Source organism: Chrysemys picta, chromosome 10, assembly GCF_011386835.1.
Source record: "Chrysemys picta bellii isolate R12L10 chromosome 10, ASM1138683v2, whole genome shotgun sequence".
Taxonomy (NCBI): Eukaryota; Metazoa; Chordata; order Testudines; family Emydidae; genus Chrysemys; species Chrysemys picta.
The window spans coordinates 29254212-29271382 of NC_088800.1; the positions used below are offsets into that span (position 1 = coordinate 29254212).

Sequence of the window (17171 nt, forward strand, 5' to 3'; positions counted from 1 at the left end):
CCTGTATTCACAAGATATTGTCTCTTGGAAGAATCAGAAAACTGAAGTTCATAACCACTTGCAGGCATTATAACCCCCAAAATAAGAATGATTGTCATTTTCTTGGCTAAATTTTACTTTGAATACTTAATTTTGCCTAAGTAAATTTCCCCACCACCAGCATTGGAGAAAGATGTTATTTTTCTTAATTTACTGTCCTAAAAATATTATATAGAGCTTCTCAGCACTGCTAAACATCTGCCATAATTCACTTTAACGGAAGCTGATTCAGTGGTGGGTGAAGGGATTCCTTTTTACATAGTTTGCACAGTAGTTTGGAATTTTTCAAGATCTTAAAATATAAGATATGGCAGCATTTTTTTACCTAATTAGAATCACAGAATATCAGGGCTGGAAGGGACCTCAGGAGGTCATCTAGTCCAAACCCGTGCCCAAAGCAGGCCCAATCCCTAGACAGATTTTTGCCCCATATCCCTAAATGGCCCCCCTCAAGGACTGAATTTACGACCCTGGGTTTAGCAGGCCAATGCTCAAACCACTGAGCTATCCCTCCCCCCTGTTCCAAACTGCTGAATTGTGTGAATTAAAGCAAAATAAGAAATTAATTCAGGATCCCTGTATCATAAAATATACGTTGTTCCTTTATTTTGACACACATCTTTTTTTCTGATATTTAATAATGTGCAACACGCACTGCTCAAATATTTTGTAAAAAATAAATTCTTAGTAATAAGACCTTAGTACAGTGCTCATCTATTCATATATTTTCTGAGAAGAGTGCAAAGACCACTGATGTTTGTGTGTATTATAAAATGTGCAGATTAGTGAAGTTCTGCTAATATTTCATGTTTCTGAGTATATCAGAAGTTGATGGATATTTTTCTTAAATGCCATTAGTTAGATAAGAGCCTACGCTTGCCAGCATCTGAAGGACATTTCCAATCGTATTATTATGTACATTTATATGTCCTCTATGTAAAACTATGGCTGCCGAAATTTCATTGAAACCTGGCTAGGTGCTGGTCTAGATAAAAAACAAATACTATATGAAAATACAAGAAGACTCCTTTGAGAAGTGGAGAGACAGATTCAAGACACCCTTTCTAATCAGTCAGAAAAGGAAAATCAGACAGTGGAAAAATCCAAATGTTCTAAGATAAACATTGTAAACAATAGCAAAAACATTTCTATATGAAGGTATAACAACATGCCGCTTCGATCTGTGTATGGAAGACCACTCCATGCAGAAAAAGGGCTCTGGTGCCTTCATCCTCCTAGAGGGCAACAAAAAATATTGTGCACCCTACAGAAACTTCAGCCAAAAGGGGACCTTGCAAGTATGGCTCCATTGCAGACACTGGAGACCAGAGCCATAGGAGAGGTCCAAGGCCTCCATGCAGATGGCCAGGCCTCCTGCAAATCCTGGGCGAGACATCATATGAGGTGCCTTACCACCCCATAACAGTAGACCTTTGTGCGGATACAAAATTTGTATCTGCATCTGATCCACAATCCAGAAAAATGGTCCATGGATATAAAACGGATATCCGCAGATTTGCAGGGCTCTACAGAACAGTGCAGGAGAATGTCTATACGCAAATCCTTACAGAATTTCTGTGAATGATAAATCCCCTCTTTTAAAAGCCAACTATTTAAACAAGGGGTGGGCAAACTATGGCCCACGGACTGGATCCGGCCCACCAGCCATTTTAAGCCAGCCCTCAAGCTCCCACTGGGGAGTGGAGTCTGGGGCTTGCCCCGCTCCAGCCCCGGGGGGCGCAGGGTCAGGGGCTGATCCACGTGGCTCTCGGAGGCCATGACATGGCCCCCCTCTGGCGCTCCAGCCAGGGATCAGGGTTAGGGGCTGCTCCACGAGGCTCCTGGAAGCAGCGTCATGGTCCCCCTCTGGCTCCTATGTGCTCCAATGGCCCCCTCTGGCGCTCCAATGGGAGCTGCAGGGGCAGTGCCTGCGGACAGGGCAGCGTGCAGAGCTGCCTGGCCGCACCTCCATGAAAGAGCCGGAGAAGGGACATGCTGCTGCTTCCGGAAGTTGCTTGAGGTAAGTGCTGCCCAGAGCCAGCACCCCTGAGCCTCTCCCCAACCCCTGCCCCAGCTATGATCCCCCTCCCACCATCCGAATCCCTCCATCCCAGCCTGGAGCACACTCCAACACCCCAAACTCCTCATCCCCAGCTCCATTCCAGAGCTCACACCCCCACCCGGAACCCTCCCCTGCACTCCACTCCCTCGCCCCAGCCCGGAGCCCCATTCTGCACCCTGAACTCCTCATTTCTGACCTGGAGCCCGCACCCCGAACCAGAGCCCTCCCACACCCCCAACCCCAATTTTGTGAGCATTCATGGCCTGCCATACAATTTCTATTCCCAGATGTGGCCCTTGGGCCACAAAGTTTGCCCACCCCTGATTTAAACTATGATTCTTTAATATACACAAATGCTATAATTTAAATATCAGCCCAGGGCAATTACATGACCATGGAAAACCATGGTAGTGTTAAAGCATCATGTTATTACCTAATAATCATGCCATTAATACTTGCGACCACAGTATAAAAGATTACAAATATCTTCTGTATTAAATGCTTCCTCTTTTGGTAAACTTTAAAAAAATATTTTCTCCATCCAGTTGCTAGTTTTATGAATAAGTAGTTGTTTCAGTGCTGCATTTTCCACATTTCTCAACCGACAGCTTGATCTACCTTATAGATCTACAGGACACATATGACTAGACTGTAAATACGTCTACATTCCATACAGCAAGAACTGCTTTGGTATGCTGTCCTTTGTGACTCACAAGATCAAAACAAAAGCTACTTCTTTATCCCAAGTTACATATTTCTAAATACACTATATTAAGTCTTGCCGCTTTAAAACAACTTACAAAAACAAATGTTAGTATAAAAATTAATAACTGGGCAAAACAGGTTTCACATAGTGATATGTTGCTGAAAAATATAATACAATGAGCTACATAAAAGGTGCACTCAAGGAGTGGATGAATGGCACTACATGCAAAAAGTTTTAGTAATACCCACTGCGCTAAAACTGGATAATGAAACTCGTGCTGGTGAAATTATTTGAGAAATGATATAAGCAATGAAGAACAGAGAAGAAAAGACTATTGGGATTTGTTAATAATTACATTTTGCACTTCTATAATGTCTTCTTTCTGAGGGTCTCAAAGAATTTTACAAAATAAATGACACCAAGCTTTATTACGTTTTCTATCACATTTCTGTGTAACAACAAACTAATGGATATAGCACCTACAAGAATGAACCCATGTGATGGAGCACCATAAGATCTAAACAAAGGAGTTACTTGGCAAAGGGGAAAAGCAACATCCTTTCACATCTAACTATATTTTAATGAAGGGAAACTGATCAGCTAAAAGCTTTAAATACCTAATGTGAAAGCCTGGCCCTAGTGAAATCAGTGGAAGTTTTGCCACTGACTTCAACAGAGCCAGCATTTCACTGACAGAGAGTCCTGTGGCACCTTATAGACTAGCAGACGTATTGGAGCATAAGCTTTCGTGGGTGAATATCCACTTCATCAGATGAACGTAGTGGAAATTTGCAGACACAGGTATAAATATGCAAGCAAGAATTAGTCTAGAGATAATGAGGTTAGTTCAATCAGGGAGGATGAGGCCCTCTTCTAGCAGTTGAGGTGTAAACACCAAGGGAGGAGAAACTGCTTTTGTAGTTGGCTAGCCATTCACAGTCTTTGTTTAATCCTGAGCTGATGGTGTCAAATTTGCAAATGAATTGAAGCTCAGCAGTTTCTCTTTGAAGTCTGGTCCTGAAGTTTTTTTGCTGCAGGATGGCTACATTTAAATCTGCTATTGTGTGTCCAGGGAGGTTGAAGTGTTCTCCTACAGGTTTTTGTGACTGTGAATGACTGCAGAGTCCATGGTGTGAAAAAAACTCCAAAGTAGAGGGGAGAAGGGAGAGTAGTGGAGCACCCACAGGGACAACCATATTGAAGAACCTCAGTTACTGCACAGGGTGATTAATCTTCTCATTCTTCGACGAGTGTCCCTATGGGTGCTCCACTTTCGGTGACTGTAGAGTAGTGCCTCTTGGTGGAAGGGAGGGGCTTTGGAGTTGCAGTGGTGGTGGATGATAAAACTGTATGTCCAAATAAAGCATCTGATGACATGTGCTGCTCTATGGCATAATGCTGGGTGAATGTATGAGCCGACGCCCAGGTTGCTGATTTACAGATGTCCATAATGGGCACATTGTTGAGGAAGGCTACTGAGGCAGAGAGTGCTCTGGTGAAGTGTGTGCAAGTCCCCGGTGGGGGTTGTAGCTGTTGATGGCAATAGCAAAAGTCAATGCAGCCGGAGAGCCATTTAGACAGCCTCTGTTTGTACATGGCGTCTCCCTTAGATCATTCCGTGATGGAAAGAAATAACTTTGGTGACTTTCTGAAAGCCTTTGTCCTCTCAATGTAAAATGTTAGCACCCTCGGACATTCAGGGTGTGAAGCATTGCTTCTTGTTATTCCCGTGAAGTTCTGGGAAGAATGATGGGAGATGGATGGGTTAATTCAAATGGAATGACGAAACTACTTTATGTAAAAATTTGGGTGTCTAGTCTTAGGGTAACTTTGTTTTTGAAAAATATTGTGTGTGTGGGGGTGGGGGGGTGCTATGAGGGCCCCGTTTCCCATTGAGTGGATGTGATAGCAATGAGAATGGCCGCCTTCATCAAGAGATGAAGAAGTGAACACGTCACTAATGGTTTAAAAGGGGGTCCAGTAATGCATCGCAGCACCAGATTGAGGTCTCATGATGGAGTAGGGGCTTGTATTTCAGGGTAAAGGTTATAAAGACCCTTGAGAAAGCGTTTAATGGTCAGGTGGGCGAAGATCGAGAACTCGTCCACTTTGCGTTGAACGCTGAGATTGCTGTGAGGTATACTCTGATCGAGCTCATTGAGAGACCAGATTTCTTAAGTTCCAGTATGTAGTCCAGTACCAGTGGTAAAGGAGAGGTAGTCGCCACTGTTTGTCTATTCTGGCACCATGTATGGAATCTCTTCCAAATTGTGCAGGCAGATATGCCAGACTTTCTGCTGTTTAAAAGAATGTCCCTTTCCTCCTCTGAACAGGTCATTTCACTGTCTTGGAATCATGGAGTGGTCATGCCTTCCGGTCGAGTCTTGCCAGGTTTGGGTGGTAGACCTGGCCTGCGTCCTGAGACAGGAGATGTGGTAGAAGGGAAAGAGTTCATGGTGGGTGCACAGCCATCTTCAAGAGGTAAGGAAACCACATTTGTCTGGGCCACGGGGGGTGGGGGGTAAGGGTTTTTCAAAAATGACTCTGGTGTTATTGGTCCTGATCTTATGTATGACTCTGGAATAGGAGAGAGGTCGGGGGAAAAGGTGTATAATAGGGGTGCACCCCATCTGACGAGAAAAGCAAAAAAGTGTGGGCACTTGGCATTTTGGGTTGTCACAAAGAGGTCTATAGTTGAGACTCCCCAGTGTTTGAATATGCTCTGTAGTACTCTGGTATTCATTTCCCACTTGTGGGCCTAGGAAAATTTTCTACTCAGTGCATCTGTAGTGGTGTTTTGACAGCCTGTAGGTAGGAGGTTGAGATGTCAGTGTTGTGGAGGATGCACCAGTTCCATAGTAGCATGGCTTCTGTGCACCCTACTTATCGGTTTATATAAAACATAAAAGTGACGTGGTCTATCAGAACCTATATGGCCTTGTCCCTGATCATGGGTAGAAAGTGTGAGCATGCACTGCGGACTGCCCACAGCTCCAGCTGGTTTATGTGTAGTGTTGATTCCGATGGGGACCAGAGGCCTTGAATCATGTGCTTGTGCAGGTGTGCCTCCCCCCATCCCAGCCCCGCAACCTAGCAGAGAAACGTCTGTTGTGAGTATCATTGATGGAAGAGTCTGTATGAAGGGAACTCCTGTGCAAACATTGTGTGGTTGAGTCCACCAATGTAGATAATTTGTTCTTTGGTTGGCATCATAAGACGCTGGTTTATGCTCTGTCTGTGTGGAATATACACTGTCCTGAGCCAGCCTTGCAAGCATCGCATATACAGTCTGGAATATTTGACGACAAATGTCATCACTAACATGTGCCCTAAGAGTTGGAGGCAGATCCTGGCCAATGTCTGTGGGCTGACTTGTGGTGATTAGATTGACTAGAGTGGTAAATCTGCATCAGGGCAAAGAGGCAATAGCTTCCAGAGAGTCCCTGTCATCCGGGGTGGATCTGGAATGGGACTGTCTGCCCCGCTCATTCATGGTCTCTACCACCAGAGAGTTTGGTGTAGGGTGTGAATATAGAAATGCCATCCCTTTGGAAAGGACACAGCATTTTTTATCCACACTTTTGCAGGTGGGCAGAATTGTTGCTGGGATCTGCCAGATGGTCTTGGCTGGGTCCATGAGAACCTTGTTTATTGGGAAGGCAATCTTGAAGTCTGAAGAATGTCCAGCAACTTATGTTGGGACTCCACCACTTCTTCCAGCAGTATGGCCAGGAAATCTGCAATCCTGTATAAAGTCATCCCCCATTGTGGGTGGTGGGGGCATGATAGCTTCATCTGGAGAAGAGGATGAAAAATTGGCAGCTGGTGTGACTTCCTGATCCGAAGTCTTCTCCAATTCCTCTACTGCCTCTTCTGGAGGTTCAGAGGGTGATGGAGAATGCCTCAACCTCTCCTTGGGTGGACTGGGAAGCTAAGGATAGTGTTGGTGGTACGTTGCCCATGGGTCCCAGTATGGCCACTGTGGTGGAAATGGCATAGGTGGCAGCATCCATGGTGTCTGTACCATCCTTGAGTTTCAGGTCTGGGGTGGTATTCATGTGCTTTGGCAGATCTGGTCTGGTAGCTGTGTGGAAAGGCAAGATTTCCCCGATATCATCATCATCACTGGATAAAGGAGGAGCTGATCTGGGTGGGGTGGTAAGTTGGCACAGTACCAAGTGTGCTGGAGTGAGGTCAGTACCAAGGAGTGGAGATTCCAGTGCCGAGGAGACCAGAAGATCTTTAGGGCAGAGAAATTGCTGCAGTACCAAGAGCATTGGTACCAAGGAGGGTGTTGTCGGTGGTATCGATGCCTTTATCGCAGTTGTCGGTGTCAACGGTCATGTGCTATGAGCTGTGGAGGCAGAAGGTGGCACCATAAACTGTAGTGCTGCCAAGCTGCTTGGTGCCACATGTTTGAGCGTCTCCAGCAGTACCGAGACATGGATAGTAGGTTTCCATTTAGTGTCTTTTTCCAAGCCAGCCCGCTTAGGGTCTTTGGCTCGCACAGTGCCCATGGTACTGGATGGTCCCACTACCTCAGAGGTTGATGGTCCTGGTGCGGTCTATACCAATAGGGTATGACAGATTGGGGAATGTCTCTTTTTGGCGGATTCATGAGGAAGGGAGGTCAGCACCTGCTTCTTTGTCACCTTTTTAGCAGAGTGCTCCTTCCTCTGAGAGGGTGTTGATGAACCTCTGTCAGATGCCACCGTTGGAGACCAATGCCCAGAAGGGGTCTGTGATCCTGAATCGGACGCTGGGTGCAGAGACTTCTCCGTCATGAGAAGTTTTAGGTATAGGTCTCTTGCTTTCCTAGCGTGAGCCTTGAGATTGTGGCAGTGTGAGCACTTTTGTGGTATGTGTGTTTAGGCAAGGCAGCGGACACACTGAGGACGGGGAGCTGGGCATGCCCCTTAGAATAGGGTTTCTCCCAAGAGGGAGGGTAACTATACTACTCTAAGGGGTATCCTAATAACTGAAAATTTAAGTCCAAAGATAAGATTTTTTTTAAGAAAGAATGAATGGGGAAAAGGTAGGGTAGTAAAATATTGACTATTAATTATTGATTAACCAGTATTCTAAAGTTAAAGCTAGACTATGATAAGCTCAGAGGTGCTGCCAATTGCTCAGTCTCAAGCCAAGAGCCATAGAGAAGGAACTGAAGGAGGTTTGGTCGCACAGCGCTATGTAACCACCTGAGACAGCGCGAGACAGGGACAACACAGGTGCAACCCAACAAGGCACTGCTACTAAAAATCTCCGATTACAAGAGCAAGGGTGCAGATTCACCTAAAGTGGAGCACCCACAGGGACAATCCTCGAAGTAGTGGGGGGGTTTCCCCAAAAGGAAGGGCACTACAGTTCAAACTTCCACTGAAAAAACAGCACACAAGCTATCATATACCAAATTAAACATGTTCTTAAAGGCTCTAATGACTTGTTCAATTTTTTTTCTTATAATAATATAAATGGAGATATCCCATCTCCTAGAACTGGAAGGGACCATGAAAGGTCATCAAGTCCAGCCCCCTGCCTTCACTAGCAGGACCAAGAGGTCCTTCTCTAATTAGAGCAGGAAAAAATGTTCCTATATCCTAGATATGCCAGTCATCATGAACTAAACTCTGGAGATCTACAAAGAGCTATATATATCCATCTGTAATACAAATGCACAAACAATACAGACTATGAGTAGTAAAATATTTCCCGCAACCGAATGAAGTACTGTAACATTATTCTCTAATTAGCTGTTGGTTTTGATTATGACCTATACATGCATGTTTAAACGGACCTTTTAAGAAGAAAAAAAAAAAGATATATTTGATATTATCACTTCTCTAACAACAGATTCTGCAAGGATCTCCCCAAATTACTTTGGTGACATAACATTCCAAAAATATTTACAAATGATAGAAGAACATTACTACTACTAAAGATTTTCTTTGATAATAAATAATAAATACTAAGCCATTCTTGACATATAATGAAATATATTTTTCCTAATTAACCTGCAAAAAACATGAAAGGAAGGATTGTCTTGCCATTCTTGAGGAGGAAGGATTGAGATTCTCCCTGTGAAATTCATAACGTTGATCATGTCCAGTGTTTAAAGGTATCAAGAATTCCATGCTAATCATAAAATATTTTAATACAGTATTTGTTTAAATAAGCTACTTTACAAACTACACAGGGTTTTTTAAATAACAGTAATATATACAATCTTCTCGCTAAAGGAAAATAAACCAACTTTTCAGTAAGTTTAAAATGTTCTACTTCCCAGAAGATGGCTCAATTTCCTGTTTGAGGCAGGAGATGGTTAGGGGCATTGGACCATAAACATTGGGACAATTTCCTCTCATATGACAGGCAAGCCATGAAGGGGGACCTCTCTCTCCCTCTAATGACTTAGCTATAGAGCTGGGCAGAAAATGGTTTTCCTGTCTCATGAACGTTTTCAAGACCTCCAAAATGTTTGTGCTCCATATCTGGGTGAAACTGAGACCTTTTCAAAGTTTTATGTGGAATGGGGGGAGAGGGAAGAGAGAGAGACACCCCAGAAAAGCCAACATATCCTAGATATGCCCGATTCACAGCAGGAACATGAATACGAGTCTCTCACATCCCAGGGAGTACCTTAACCACTGAGCTATTGACTATTCTCAGGCGGGTGTCCCCTCATGAAATTTTATCCTGGACATAAGAAACCATCCTAACAAAAGTTCCAGTGAAACAGACCCTCTTTTCCCTCAAAAAGTTTCAGTTTCAAATAATGAGCATTTTCTGACAAAAAACATTTCATCTAAAAATTCCTGATCAGCTTTACATAGCTAGAGTCTTAAAAGAACAGGACTCTTCAGCCCACTTCTTAGTTCAATAACATTGCTAAGAGTATAACAGCAGAGTTATAAAAGAAATTGGAGGAAATATATTTTTTAAGAAAAAAAGATTTAGTGGGAAGCATGTAAAGATGCAGGCAATAACTGGACTTAGTTATCAATATGTATCCTCTTGTTTATTGAAATTGTGTCAGTGGGAAAAAGAAGATAAATGTACAATTTTCTTGAAACTAAATTAAAAACTCAATTTTAGATCTACTTAACTTTACCATAGACTTCAAAAATATTTTGTACACAATGTTTCTGCCAGTTTCATTAACGTAATGAACTCCACAATAATCACTTTTACTGACTTTAAAAGATATTCTAAGGTATTATCTCAACTCAATTACAAAGTGAGAATGAACATGAGCAAGGCAGACATGAGTCAAACTATGGCATCAAATTCTTTAATGTTATTTAGTTATATAATCAAATTGCTTGTTTTATAACAACAATTATGTATTTCTATTTTTACTACTCATCAAATATTTTGTTTAAAATTAAGGTCTGGTAAAATACTTTGGTTATGCTTCATTAAGCTAAGAAATGCTTAAACATGCTACTATGCAATTCTAAGAATGATCAATTTAGATTTTTGCTGGACATGATACTGAACTAAAATTATTTTTAAGTTAATAAAAAACTATAAAAGATTCAAAACTCAGTTAAGGAATACACATAAAGATTTAAAAATTACAAATAAATACAGTTTAAAATTAAAGGGTATTTACTCATTTAGTTACCTGCTAAAACTATATTTTGGAATTGTGGCCTTTTCTTGCTACACTTGGCCATGTTAAAACCACCTAAAACAGGAAAAGGAATTAAGAGAATGCAGATTCCAGCATTATGCCGGGTGTTTCTGATATGATCAAATGATGCAAGAGAAACAAACGTGACCTTTGATAATTATAAAAAGCATCTCAATTAACCTTTAAAGCTGATCAGTCTGTTGGAAAAAATACAGTGCAATACGAGGCTCAACTCCATAAACATTTCCTCCTGAGTAACTTTATTGATCTGAGCAGCCTCAACAATTTCAGTGGGATTATTCATGCATGAAAACATCTTTATGATCAGGCCAATAGTCTGCAACACATTCTAACCACGTCGCTGGTAATTCCATAATCCAAAGGGAAATAGTGTATTTTCTGTAAAATTATTATTTATTACAAAATTTGTTTGCTTCTAAAAGTTTGTTTTGCAAGAATGTCTGTAAATAGAACAAAACTGTTCACAATCTTACATCAATGATATTACTGATGATCAGACAAAATGGTGTTAAGCACAATATGAAAACCTAAATAGACATATTTGTGGACTGAATAACTGCATTAAAATAATTCCTCCTTCACTTATTGAACAAATCTGATTCTGTGATTTCCTGCAACAGTTAACAACATAAGCACCTAAGAATCAATCTTGCCCCACTCAAGTCAATGAGAGTTTTGTTACTGATTTCAATGGGAGCAGAACTAGGCCACTAAGGCCAAGGAGGAGTGCAAAATTACACTTGCTTTATGTGCTGGTGGTTTGATATGATTTTAAAATATTGTATTTAAAAGTGTATTATTCATTTTTAAGTTAAGCAATCACTCAAGGGATCAATAAACATTGATCTTGTAATAAAAGATGGAACAGAACTGTACTTAATACTTTTAGGAGGTCTCTTAGGGCAGGAAGCTATGTAATAAGGGTGATCTCTTAGGAAGATTTCAGTGTATATATTGTTAGGGATCTGGAATCTTAACTATACCCCGCTCCAAAAATAGTATAATTTAGTTGTGCAGTGTATTTTGTATTATTACTTCGTATGTTCTATCATGCATCCTGCTCTAATCATTCTGTTAAACATTAATCTAAAAAGACCCCCAAGATAAATATTATCAGGAGGGTACCAGTTTTTAAACTGTCCTACAGACATACAACTTCATTCTGATGTCCTCCACCCCTTTAAAAAAAAGGTCAGAAAGGGATTTTATTTCTAATGCACAAAAGAGCTCTACATTAAGTTTAAAAATAAGTTACTGGCCCCAGGATTGGAGTTTGAGGAAGTCCTGAGCTCTGAAGACAGGGGGCTCCTGGCTGGAATATTTAAGGGAGAAGGGTTCTTATAGATTATATATTTTGTTTGGGGTCTGAAGTGTTTTCATTAATGTGGGAACAACCTTTGCACTTAACTATCAGTATGGACATTAACTGATCATTAAAGACAAACTTTCTCCAAGCTACAAACAATGTAAGAGTCCTGTGATATAAAATCAACTTTATGCCTAATTTCTTCTACACTGCTTGAACTGGGGGATTAAAGTTCTGTCTTCATACTGAGAAAGATCATTTGCAAACTGTAGTGGAAAAAAAACAAAAACAAAAAGCCCATCAAGAGTCAGTAATCTAGAAGGCAAAGTACCACTTACTTTAGGATGGCTGGAGACTGTAGAAAAAGTCAACAGCAACACTAGAAGCTTCTTTTGTCCAAGATAAAGTATTTACTAAAATAATGGTAAAATCTGTATTGTATTATTGACGTGTTATGGTGCACAGTCTCTTGGACAAGCATATTTTTATTATTTTAATCTAAATAAATAATAAATACAATAATCTTTCATGCAAAAATCAGAAGTCTGAAGAATCAAATGTAAGGAATAAATGTTTACGTGCTAGGGTTCCCAGTAAGGTGAAAGATAGCAGACTACAAGTTTTTTGAGTCTGATCTTTTTTTAAGACGTTTTCTCCCAAGAACTGGGCATAAACAGTGAGAAAGCTCTGCTATATTGTTAACTGGGTACCGGATCCCTGAAATAGAGAAGAAAATGGTAGAACACAAGAGGTATTGTTACAGATTACTGAGACCTGAAACACATTCCGTGGACATCAAGGGACAACTGAAAGGAATACAGGGTTTGTTTGTTTTTTAAACCTAAACCTGGGCTTTCCACCTAGGCAAAAACAAAATACTTCATCCCTGACAAGTAGCACATTCTAAGACATCCATGCAGCAATGCTACATCAGGCTATACTACAAGATGACTGACCTACCCGGTGTGTAAAATTTTATTTTAAGATGCAGAGTCTGTATCCTTTTCCTTTATTGATGGAAAAATCTGAAAAGGTGGCAGGTGACAGTTCTCATGGCCTTGGATAAGTTCACTTAAGCAAAAAGTGTCCGTTGTGGCTGGCCAAAATAAGACACTTAAATAGATGGTCTCATTTTGAAAAGTGCTGAGCACCCTCAGATTCCATAGGCATCAAGAGAAGCTAGGGATGTTTAGCACCTCTGAAAAATTAGTTACAGTATCTAAATATATATCTAAGTACCTACCTCTTGGCACCTAGGTCTGAAAATGTTCGTCATAAAGGTAGGCAACTAAATCCACATTAAGGGACCTAAAATAATAGCCTGATTTTCAGAGGTGCTGAGCACCTGGCAGCTCATATTGAAGTCAATCCATGTGCTCTGCACCTTTGAAAATTAGGCCTTTTTGCTGCACAGGTTTAGGAGCCAAGTTTGAAATTTTTACCCTCAATTGCTCTGTGGCTTAATTTCCACTCCGCAAAATAAAAAAGTTCCATACGGCATAAATAAAATTTTCAAGTTGTGGAAAATATTGCGTAGCGTACGAAAACGCAAAGTACTGTACTGTAGTGCGGTGTGCGGAGGAATACAGCAGTAGCATCTCCTACAAGGGAAGGCTTTGCGCTCTCACAGCCTCGTGTTATTTCAGTGATACTGTATTTCTGTTATTTCACTCTATTATTTCATTCAAATCATTCCTGGAAAGCGACCAAGTGATAGCAAGAGTGCAGGAACAGTTTGTAAGCGAAAGAAGATTGATTTAGAGCAGAAAATGTTGTAATTGTTTGTTTTTTTATGATTGCACAATATACGTTTCCGACTTACATAAAATTCGGGTTACGCAGGGCTTTCCGGAATGGAACGATTGCGTAAATCTGGGAGTGTCTGTATATGCAGAATGCAAAAACAAACAAAAGCAAACGCCTTCAGGAAACTACAAAAAGAACTTTTTAGAAAGGTTAGTTGTGTCTTCAACCCTTTATGATAAATGTGTACTGACATGCTTTGAAGTTCTGAGCACTTCAACATACCTCAGAACATTAGTGAAGGAACTGAAACAGATGTCCCTCCTTTTTCCTTTTTTTAGGGCATGAACCTTAAAAAAAGAAAACCTCCATATAGCAAAATGTGCTTTTAATTTTTCTTTTGTTTAAAAAATAATAAATTAACAAGTAAATCCTCAAAAAGCCAGTGCTAAATGAAGAAAATCCCTCTATCACATCATCTCCAACAATGAAGTATTAGCTTCAGTTATCTACACGTGAGCTATCTCCTCTTAAGTTAGCCTGGCCTAAGTGAGAGTGGTCTCACAGCAAAACACTGGAGCAGCCCAGAGTGACTGGATTAACAGCACAGAGTAGCTGCATCCCCACGGCATTACTAGTTCAGGAATGGGGAGCACACAAGCTTTAGTCCAAACCCCCTGACAGGTCAGCTGGCTCAAGTAGGAAGCACCAGTTAACTTGAGATAGATTTTTGTACATGGATAGGATGGAGTTGGGTTAGAGGCAACACTCTAATTATACCTCAAGCTAATACTGCAATGAAGAGAAGCCCTAAGCAAGTTATGTGCAAGTAGCGACAAACAAGCTCTAATGTGATATTTGCCAGCATCCTGAATATTTGCAAATCAGGATTCCGACTGTAGCACAGCACAGAGATAGCCCTAAAAGATGACCCCTTACACCAATACAGGCTATGTTTCAATACTCTCTTCTGATCGCTTTGTTCAGCATAAAAAGGTGTTGCTGACCTGCTTGCAGTTGCATAATAGAAAACTGTAATAGATGACAGTGTTAAAATGGTTCCAACCATTCCTCTCACTAAGTAACCAGATGGGGAAATTGCTCTTCTTCTCCAAAACCCACACCTGAAGGGGTCACACCTGTACCCAGCCTGTCTCTGCAATGCTAAATAAATATAATGATTTACAACATCGGTTCCCAAACTGGGGGGGGCATGAAGAAATTCCAAGGGGGACGCGAGGCTGTGACATTTTCATCACCGTAACAATTTTTTTTTAGTTTTTTATTTATTTAATATAGACCCAGACAATTATACATATTCTGTATACATAATAACTATTCATAAAATTGTCCAATTACAGGCCTATATTATTTAACTATAATAAAGTATTAACAATCTTCTCATTTTTTATTATGAATATAAGTAGACAAGAATAAAGGTATAACAAAGTACAATAATAATAAAAATACAACTATAAATAAAAGTATATAACTGCAATGTTTTCAAATTTCATACCACGAAATACAAATATTTTTTATTTTTTTGCCTTTCGATGTGTAGGAGTGCCGTTTCGATCAGTGGGGAGGCTGAAGAACGATGTAGAAAGCGATGGAACTTTTAAAAACGTCCTAGCTCGCTCGCGAGAGAGCGTTTGAGACTGTTCTATCGTGGGAGTGATTACCTCCACCAATCACCATGCAAGATCGGCTACTTGCTGGACTGGTGGTGGAGTATATATATAGGGCAGCACGCGTCCATACGTAATAGTAGTAGTAAATAAACATTCACGATAACTCAAATTAACTTGCGTCAGTTAATATTCATGAATCAGGAAAATTATTTTTATAGATTTTTTTATTAGTATATTATGGCTGCGATTAAGAAAAGGAAGTACGATGAAGACTTCATTCAGTATGGTTTCACCATCGTGGAAAAAACCGTGATCAATTATACTCAATAAGTAGTATGCCACGCAATTCTCAGCAATGATGCCTTGAGACCTAGTTGTCTTGAGCGACACTTGACAAAGAACTACAGTGCTTTGAAAGACAAACCAAAAGAGCTTTTTGCTGCTAAACGTCAAAATTTAAAATGCATGAAGCTAGACACTACTGGAGCTTTTCATCAAGCGTCAGCCAAAGTGGTAGAAGCATCTTATGAACTGCCATTGCTCCTCGCTAAAGCCAAGAAAACGCAAATAATAGGAGAAACTCTTGTGAAACCTTGCTTGTTGAAAGCAGCTGATATTGTGCTTGGTGCTGGAAGCAAGAAAAAAATATCAGAAATTTCGCTTTGCAACTATTCCATGAAACATTGCATCGATTACATGGCAAAAGATCTAAAACTTCAAGTTGTGGAGGCAGTGAAAGCTTCTCCTTTTTTCACAATTCAGTGCAACGATATCACTGATGTAGCACAATGCTGTCAGTTGCTCGTCTACGTTCGATTCATTAATGATGGAACTGTGAAAGAAGAACTGCTTTTTTTTGAAGGAATTGACAACCACATCAAAGGCTTCTGATGTTATGAAAACAGTTTCTGACTTTTTTGAAGAAAATGGACTTTTATGGGAAAAACTGGTTGGTGTATGCACAGACGGTGCTCCAACAATGCTTGGCTCTCGCTCTGGATTTGTGACATTCGTGAAAGAAAAAAATCCAGCCATAACCATGACTCACTGCATCATACACAGACAAGCGTTGGCTGCTAAAACCCTTCCCAGATGACCTACATGACTCGTTGAATTTGGCCATCAAAGTTGTCAATTTTGTGAAAAACCGCGCTTTAAAATACGAGACTTTTTGCAGCTCTTTGCGCGGATTTGGGAGTGGATCATAAAATTATTTGGTTTCACACGGAGGTACGATGGCTTTCCAAAGGGAACATGCTTTTGAGATTATTTGAACTGAAAGACGAAGTGGAAATTTTCCTCAAACAACAGAAAAAAGAAGAATTATATCGTGCGTTTGTTTATGGACCAAACGTTTCAACTTTTACTGGCATACCTCATGGATATTTTTGAATCTTTGAACCATTTCAATTTGAAGTTGCAAGGAAACAACGCTGCAAACATTATAGCACACCACAATGCCATCAAAGCATTTACAGAAAAAATCAAGCTTTGGAAACGTGGAACACAGGCTCAGACACCTAACTTTTCGTCTTCTCCAACATTTTCATGACTCGCTGAAAATGAAGGTTTCCAAGAACTTTGTAAAGAGGATGCGAAGAACAAAATTGTGTTTCATCTGGACTGCCTTGCTGATGAATTCATCCGCTATTTTCTAGACAACTTTTCTGACAAACCCATTCATAAATTAGCATGTAATCCATTCAACGTTGATGTCAATTCATTGCCAGTAGTATTGCAAGAACAAGCACTCAAAATGAAATATGATTCAAGTGCGAAAGATATTTTCGAAAACTTAAGACTGGAGGAATTTTGGATAAAATATTTCCCAATTTACCCAAAAGTTGGAGAAGAAGCACTACGTATTATTCTTCCGTTTTCGTTGAGTACCTCTGTGAAAAAAGCTTTTCAAGTTTAGTCGTAATAAAAAAGAAAAAAAGGAATCGACTGGATGTCAAAAACTATTTGCGTTGCGCACTTTCATCTTTCAAACCTAGGATTTCCCAACTTGTGAAGAAAATGCAGCCGCA

The 17171-nt window shown here is 40.5% G+C and overlaps 1 protein-coding gene and 1 long non-coding RNA gene across 9 annotated transcripts in view; one reads left to right on the forward strand and one right to left on the reverse strand.

Moving 5' to 3' along the window:
- The window catches only part of LOC135973937 (uncharacterized), a 79911-nt gene extending 74634 nt beyond the window's left edge, over positions 1-5277 (forward strand). The window contains exon 3 of the long non-coding RNA XR_010591048.1: positions 5141-5277. This is a non-coding gene — a long non-coding RNA (uncharacterized LOC135973937). The remainder of the gene's footprint in view (positions 1-5140) is intronic.
- The window catches only part of LRRC49 (leucine rich repeat containing 49), a 147207-nt gene that overhangs the window by 76389 nt on the left and 53647 nt on the right, over positions 1-17171 (reverse strand). The gene's annotated exons all lie outside the window — the stretch shown is intronic.